The 8,239-nt window shown below is 39.5% G+C and overlaps 1 long non-coding RNA gene across 2 annotated transcripts; it reads left to right on the forward strand.

The window, feature by feature from the left end:
* Positions 1-1,404: 1,404 nt before the first annotated feature.
* Positions 1,405-7,825, forward strand: LOC129501453 (uncharacterized). Of its 2 annotated transcripts, none has more exons than XR_008662739.1 (4): positions 1,405-1,478; positions 4,919-4,988; positions 7,133-7,232; positions 7,553-7,825. It is a non-coding gene; the product is annotated as an uncharacterized LOC129501453 (long non-coding RNA). The 2 variants fall into 2 exon arrangements; XR_008662738.1 differs by having other exon boundaries at positions 7,133-7,219.
* Positions 7,826-8,239: the final 414 nt, after the last annotated feature.

Here is an 8,239-nt window from a genome sequence, read left to right on the forward strand (position 1 = left end):
TCCCTACTTTAAAGATCTCCCGGTCAGTCGGGTGGGGGAGCAGATAAGGAAACAGGTGACTAGGAGAGCACCTCAGGAGGTGCATTCCCAAATCAAAAGTCCTGTTTTGCAATGCGGGGGTGGGGGGGGTGGGGGGGTGGTATGTGAAGGTGGGGGGTGGGTTCTCCCAGGAGAGACCTGTAAGACTGGTTACCCGGCAGTACTTGTAGCCATGATTCACAGTGGAGGACAGTGCACACATCTTTTTCATTTTCTTTTTTCCTAATGGTGACCTGATAATATGCACGACAGTTAGAAATTTCAGTAGCATCAAAATACAGTGATGTGCAATGAAAAGAAAGTTTCCATTAGCCATTGCTCCCTCCCACTCCCTCAGTTTTCTTTCCTGTTAACTAATTTGTTTTATGACCTTTCAAAGACACTCTGTGCAGTAAATATATATTACATGCTGTGTATGTTATATATATATATATATAGTCTTCCCTCAATCTCCCTCCCTCCCTCTCTCTCCCTCTTTCTCACACCTAGTATTCTTTTTTTTTTAAAGAATAGGAAATATTCTATTTTTTTTGAATTTTTTTTCTTAATTTTTATTTATTTATGATAGTCACAGAGAGAGAGAGGCAGAGACATAGGCAGAGGGAGAAGCGGGCTCCATGCACCGGGAGCCCGACGTGGGATTCGATCCCGGGTCTCCAGGATCGCGCCCTGGGCCAAAGGTAGGCGCCAAACCGCTGCGCCACCCAGGGATCCCTCACACCTAGTATTCTATGGAGTTTTGCCACCTTGGTTTTCTTCACTTAACACTGTATTTTGGACGACTTTTATTGTTTGTGATGATTGCATAGTATTTTACCAAATTATTATTTCAAGTTTTTTCCATTCTTTTGCTTTTCCAAACAGGGCTGCAGTCAGTAGTTATACTCCTATTTATAGCCACTTGGCATGTGAACAAATGTGTGTCTAGGCCAAATAGCTAGGTGTTGAATGCTGGATCCTAGGGTATGGGCTTTAAAAATTCTGGTAAATGTTGCCACACTGCTCTCCATACAGTGTGTGTCTGTTTATGCTCCCACAGCAATTTATCAAGGTGCCTGTTTCCTCACATCTCTCCATACAGTATGTTATCAAACTTAAGTTTTTTGAATTGCCATTCTGTGGGTTGGCTATTCATATCCTTTGCCCATTTTTCTATTCAACTATTGATCTTTTTTTCTTTATTATTGGAGATATAGATATCTATATTTATCTATCCTTCTCTATATAAATAAAACCAGTCCATTGTGAATAAATTGCTTCTCTTTCCTCCACCTTGTCTTTTGGTTTTGTTTATTGTATTTTTTGCAATGAATTATTTTTTATTTTCATATAGTCACACTAATTGATTTTTATTTATGTTTCTAGGTTTTTTAATCTTAGAAAGATTCTAAGATTGGCTGTCACTACCACCAAATTAAGATTCTTCCATGTTTCCTTTGGTATGTTTGATATCTATATGATTAATCCATAATGCAGATAATCCACAATAAAAATAATATATGTTATGATAAGGAAATAGAGCAAAGGATATGATCAGATAACTCTCCAAAGAAGGTATCCAAATGGCAAATAAGCACATGAAAAAATGCTTATAGTGTCAGTAGCCATCAACAAAATGAAAATCAACACCACAATGAGATACCACTTCACACTCACCAGAATGGCTAAAATCAAAAAGACAGATAATAAATGTTGATGCTTAGTCTCTTTGAGTCACTATAACAAAAATATCATAGCCTGGATAGCTGAAACAATGAACATTGATTTCTCACAGTTCTGAAGACTGAGAAGTCCAAACTTAAGGCACTGGGCAGATTCTGTGTCTTGTGGGGATTTGCTTCCTGGTTCAAAAATGCCTGTCTTAAACATGAGAGACATCTAGCTCTGGGAAATGAACAAGGGGTGGTGGAAGGGGAGGTGGGTGGGGGGTTGGGATGACTGGGTGATGGGCACTGAGGGGTCACTTGGCAGGATGAGCATTGGGTGTTATGCTATATATTGGCAAATTGAACTCCAATAAAAAAAAAAGAAATATCTGATGGAAAAAAAAAAAGCCTGTCTTATTCTATATGGCAGAAGGGGTGAGGCAACTCTCTGGGGTCTCTTTTAGAGGGCACTAATACCATGTATGAAGGTTCCACCTTTGTGACCTCATCGTCTCCCAAAGGTCCCACCTCCAAATACTATCATGCTATCATGTTGGGGATTAGGTTTCAACATATGAATTTTGGGGAAATGTAAACATTTCAGTCTGTAGCATCTGGCAAGTGTTACAAACCAAACTGTCCCTCCAAATTCATACTTTGAGACCTTAACTTCCAATGTGACTGTATTTGGAGATAAGGTGTTTAGAGAGGTAATCAAAGTGAAATGAGGTCATAAGAGGGCCCTAATCTAATATGACTGGTATGCTTAAAAAAAGAAAGGAAGAGATACCAGAGATATGCAAGGACACACATAGAAAAGACTATGTGAGCACACAACAATAAATGTTACTATCTGCCAGCCAAGGAGAGAAACCTCAGGAGAAAGGAAACCTGTTGACATCTTGATCTGGAACTTCTGGTCTCCAGAACTCTAAGAAAATTAATTTCTATTGTTTAAGACGCCCAGCCTGTGGTATTTTGTTTTGGCAGCTCTACAAAGCTAATGCAGCAAGAATGTGAAGAAATCAGAATCCTCATACACTACTGGTGGGAATGTAAAATGATGCAGCCACTTTGGAAAACAGTCTCAGTTAAATATAGAGTTACCGACTGTATGACCCAGGAATTACACTCCTACATATATACCCCAAAACATATGTTCACACAAAAACCTGTACATGAATGTTCGTAGCAAAATTATTCACAAGGCAAAAAGTGGAGGTAACACACGTGCCCATCAATTGATGAATAAATAAATGTGATATAGCTCTATGGTGGAACATTATTTGGCAATAAAAAGGAGTGAAGGGGGGATCCCTGAGTGGCGCAGCGGTTTGGCGCCTGCCTTTGGCCCAGGGCGCGATCCTGGAGACCCAGGATCGAATCCCACGTCGGGCTCCTGGTGCATGGAGCCTGCTTCTCCCTCTGCCTGTGTCTCTGCCTCTCTCTCTCTCTCTCTCTGTGTGTGACTATCATAAATAAATAAAAAAAATTTAAAAAAAAAAAAAAAAAGGAGTGAAGGGATGGTACATGCTACAGGATGGATGAACGTTGAAAACACTATGCCAAGTGAAATAAGCCAGTCATTAAGGACCACATATTATATGATTCCATTTATATGAAATTTCCAGAATGGCAAATCTATAGAAACAGAAAGATTCATGGTTATCTAGGTCTGGGGTGAGATGTAGGGTAAGTAAAGGCTAGGGGTATGGGGATTCTTTTTAGGGTAATGAAATGTTCTAAAATTTATTGTGGAGATGATTGCATAGCTCTGAGAATATACTAACATTCACTGAGTTATACACTTTCAGTGTGTCAGTTGTATGGTATGTGAATTATACCTCAATAAAGATGTTAAAATCAATACCCAGACTTTACTGGACATGAGGCCAAAGTATATGATCAAATATTCCGTAATGGGAAAACTCAGAGAAGTAAATTTTGGGGAAATGATTAGCCTTGCTGCGAGGTTAATTGAAAGTCACAAAGCAGAATGTTGGCAGAGCTAAGCAAAATGGCTAAACTCATAAATTGATACAATTACTTATTGGGACAACTGTTGATGAGAGAAGCACAAAATCTATGAGGTTATTCATGTTTGTGCCATAATCTACATTTGGGAATATATTCCCCCAAAACAACCCAAGTGAGAAAACCAATTTTCACTAAATGTTTATAGCACCACTCTTTGTAATGTGAAACTAAACTGGAAATACCTCAAGAACCTGATAATTCGGAGGATGTTTATTAAAGTGGGAAGCCTGGGCTGCATTCATAAATAAGAAAGTATATCCAATATAATGAGGAAAATAGAATTCAAATGAGTTTGGGAATGCTGATAAGTGTACATAAATAAATGTACATTGTTGAGTATATTGAAGAGGAAATATAGTATTAAATGGCACCAGTATTCCTCTTAGAATGAAACTGTATTCATTTGGAAAAATAACCTGATAAGCTCTTTCTGGTATAAGGTGATACTCCAAAAAAGACATGGGGACACCTGGGTGGCTCAGCGGTTGAGTGTCTGCCTTTGGCTCAGCTCATCCCGGGGTCCTGGGATCAAGTCCTGCATCAGGCTCCCTGCAGGGAGACCACTTTTCCCTCTGCCTCTCTCTCTGTGTCTCTCATGAATAAATAAATAAAATCTTTAAAAAACTAAAAACAAAACAAAACAAAAAACCATGGAAGTAGTTGAAAGCCCCAGCAACACAAGAAAAGCTGCTCTCTGTGTACACACTAGAGGAACTTACATTTACATTTGCTAGTGGGAAATCTCTGGTGATAGGGTAGCAAAATGGACCCTAAAGACAGGAATGTCTAATATATACATTTTAAATTGTTTTCTCAAATCTTAAAATCTCACTAATGCTGTGTGTGAATGGGGTTTTGTAGAAACTGAAGAAGAGCCTGAAGATGGGACAGTTGGAACAGTGAAAAGACAGCAGCCATGGATATAGGGACTCAGGGGAGAGAAGACAAGAAAATGAGTCCCTGGGAGAAAGATGTCAGTAATCTTGGGAAGGACTCTGAACACCCAGATTGGATGTTTGGGGCATTCTCCTTGAGATTACAAAGGGAAGGGAGGCTCTGGCTGACATTTGCCTTACATAAAGGATACGAAAGTAACATGAAGTAAATGCAGGTGTTTTAAGTTTATAGCAGGCTTAAATGTATGATTTTTTTAAAAAATTCTCATTTGTTCTAAAAATATTGATCCTTATCCACAGACTAAAACAGAATGAATGGATCCTGGCTAAGCCTCTACTGTGGCAAAAATCTGGGGGAAGTGATGTTCAGGTAAACCCTGGATAATGGCTAGGGGGATGGAAATGAATGTGTAAGATGGAAAAATGTATACCCTTTCTCTTTAGCAGTAAGGAAGGCCTGAAGGGGGGTAGTTAGGCTGTCCCCTTATAGAAACATTGTTTTATGTGTTCTGCATTAAAGTGTTATTAGAGTAAAAATAGGATCAAATGTTCAAGAAGGCTGGTCTGTGCAAAAAGTTCAAAAGAACTAAGGTGTAAATGACTCTCAGTATGCATGTTGAGGTTCTTAATTGGCTAACTCCACAATTCATGACTTCCACTGACTTAGCCAGAGGCAGGTTACTAACCAGGCCTAATTTACAGATGGCAGGTCTGTGGCAGAGGGCCTAGAGGTGATTTTCCCAAGGTTATAGAGCAAGCCAGAGCGTGAGCCGAAAATAGAATTGTACCTCACACTGCCATGCAAGCTACATGATAACTTGTGTACTGTCCGCAGAATTGAGGAGTCAATGTCCTGGAGAGGTTAGCCTAGTTTTATGGCTAAAGGAGCTTTCCTCAACAATTGCAAAATGCTACTTGACAACAGCAAATGACCTACTTCATCTTGTAAACAGTAACATTATAGACAAAATTAAGCAAAAGTGTCAGGAAAAAAAATTACTTTTTTGACCATAGCAAATTTTGAAGCTACTATTTGTATAATGTGTAGTACTGTAGAGCTGGTTGTCCTCTTCCTCTAAAGACTAAACTTCCAAATGATGACTCTCAACACTCTAATACCAGCAAGCTTATAGGATCTGGCTGACCTGCCTAAATATTTTCAGAAGTGTAGGATTTTTCCGGATTTCTCAAAGGGTAGGATTTTAGGCCTCAGTGTTGACATTCTGTAAGTTTCCTTACTAAATGAAGAGAATTAGAAAGTACAATGGGATAGGCAGTTAGAGCCACAAGGCTTAGCCACTAAATTTATGCCTCTTGGGTTACCCTGGCTATGAAAGGATTGCTTAGCCAGCTACTATGCTGCACCTGAACTACCATGCTCCTATTTTCAGGAAAAACAACAAAAGCTAGTACCACTGTTAGGTAACTCTTCTCTAGAGTAGATTTTGACATTGCACTGATCTAGTCAACAAAAAGCTTTACAAATTTATGTCTTCAGGAGTGTTGTTAATCCCGTTCCCAGTTTTTAGAGTGGGTTCTTCTTGACAATTGCTGTACTGGATTAACACTTATGGGCCAGCTCTAAAAGAATATCACAAATGATCACAGACTATGGGGACCTGACTGCCAGTTTCCTTCCTATCACATGTGAGGCTGCACTTTTACTGCTTTAGCTCAGTGCTTCAGTCTCCTGCCTTCTATAAGACCCTGACCAAAAAGATAAACTCTGTACAATAGAAAAAAGAAAGTGATATATCTGGCAACTATTTCTCAGAGAACTCTCATTTCATTGTTAAGAATGGTGGAAGCCAGACCCCTTTCCATAACATAACATCCTATCTGAAACCATCTTACAGAGACCCCATAAAAAGCAGGAAATGACAGAACTGCCTGAACAAAATGTAGATCAAAGTGTCCAGGATAAAATCAGGATTATTAGAAATGTTACCTTTTGCAGGCAATATTTTATTAATGTCTTAAAAGGCAATTACGGTGAGGTGAAGGGAAAATCCAGACATCCAAATTTGCATGAAATTTTTTTGCTCTTTCAGTCTCTTTTAGCATAAATATTTTGGCTGCTTCCAGGTTGTTTTTATCCCCCCTTTTAAGCAGCACAGTGACATAGGTCAGGATTTTCTGAGTTATATTAACATAAATAGATAGTTTAAATACGTTTAGTGTGGGAAGTGGATCTAGCATTATTCAGAATTCCTTTTGAGTATTTTTGGCCATTCTGTCTAAATTCTAGCTGTACACAGGGTTTGTCTCTGCTCACTGAAACAGGTAGCCTATGTTTCATACAGAAGAGCTCCAAAGAGTCAACAGTGTACCTGGGTCACCCCTTTGCTCACTTCTACTCCTCCTTTCTCAGTTGGACCTATACTCTGTTGTCCAGTTTTGTTTTATTATGAACCTTCGTTTAGCCATTTCTGTATGCAAAGTTCCAACATATGGACTATTTTATTTGATTTCATGTATTTGTCCATTTTTTCACAAAGATTTCTGTCCCTCCAGGAGACATAAGTATCCACTACCCTTCTAAGGCTGCAATTGAATGAGGGAGATAGCAACCATAACAAACACAATGTAAGAATATATGAAGTAAGTGCTAGAGGTAAGCTTTGGGGTTCAGAAAGACTTGTGTTCAAACCAGCTCTGCTATACACTAACCAAGTGACCTTGGTTGAATTATTGAACCTTACTGACTGTCTGTTTCACCATCCAGGAAAAAGAGTTTGGCAGTTCACTTTCAAGATGGCCCTCAGGATCCTGATATTCATGTGCTTATATAATCCCCCTGCCTCAAATGTGGGCTGGACCTAGTGACATGCTTTTAAAAAGTGAACACTACAAAAGTGATGGGATGTGACTTCCATTGTGAGAATTCAAAAAACTGACTTCTGTCCTCCTGGCTTTTCTCTCTTACCTTCTTAGCTTATGTGTTTTAATGAAGCAAGCTGCCATGTTAGAGAGCCCCACGTGGTAAAGAATGGAGAGAAGCCTCCAGCCAACAGCCACCGAGGAACTGAATCCTGCCAGCAAGCACATAAGTCAGCCTGGAAGCAAATCCTTACCCACTAGGGGCTTGCAATGACCATAGCTTGTGATGGTTGGCTGCAGCCTGTGATGTCAGGGACCCAGCTAAGCCAGCCTGGAACTCTGACCTTGTGGAAACTATAAGATAATAAATGTTGTTGAAACCCACTACACTTGGGGGGTAATTTGTTATAAAGTGATAGATAACTAGTACAATGGGATAACATGTTCCTTGAAGAATTATCACAGGGATTAGAATGTATACAAGGATTAGAAGAATGACAATAATAATAATGATAATGACAACAGGGGATCCCAGCTAAGCTTAAATTAAGACTCAGAACCTGGTAGAAATGCTGCTATTGTAAAGTTATTTTTAGTGCTTTAGCCTCCTGAGAAGTACAAGAGAGAATAAAGTATGAAGAACAGGGTATCATATTTCTCAATCAGGCTCAGACTATGTCGGACTCTGATAGAAAGGGGCTTGTGAGCAGAACTAGAAGTAGCAGGTTTGTGAGAGCCAGTGAATAAGAAACAGTGTGTGGGAGCCCAGGTGACGGAGTGTCACCAAGAACTGGGGAGAGG

The sequence above is a fragment of the Nyctereutes procyonoides genome, unplaced genomic scaffold (genome assembly GCF_905146905.1).
Source record: "Nyctereutes procyonoides isolate TBG_1078 unplaced genomic scaffold, NYPRO_anot_genome, whole genome shotgun sequence".
Lineage (NCBI taxonomy): Eukaryota > Metazoa > Chordata > Mammalia > Carnivora > Canidae > Nyctereutes > Nyctereutes procyonoides.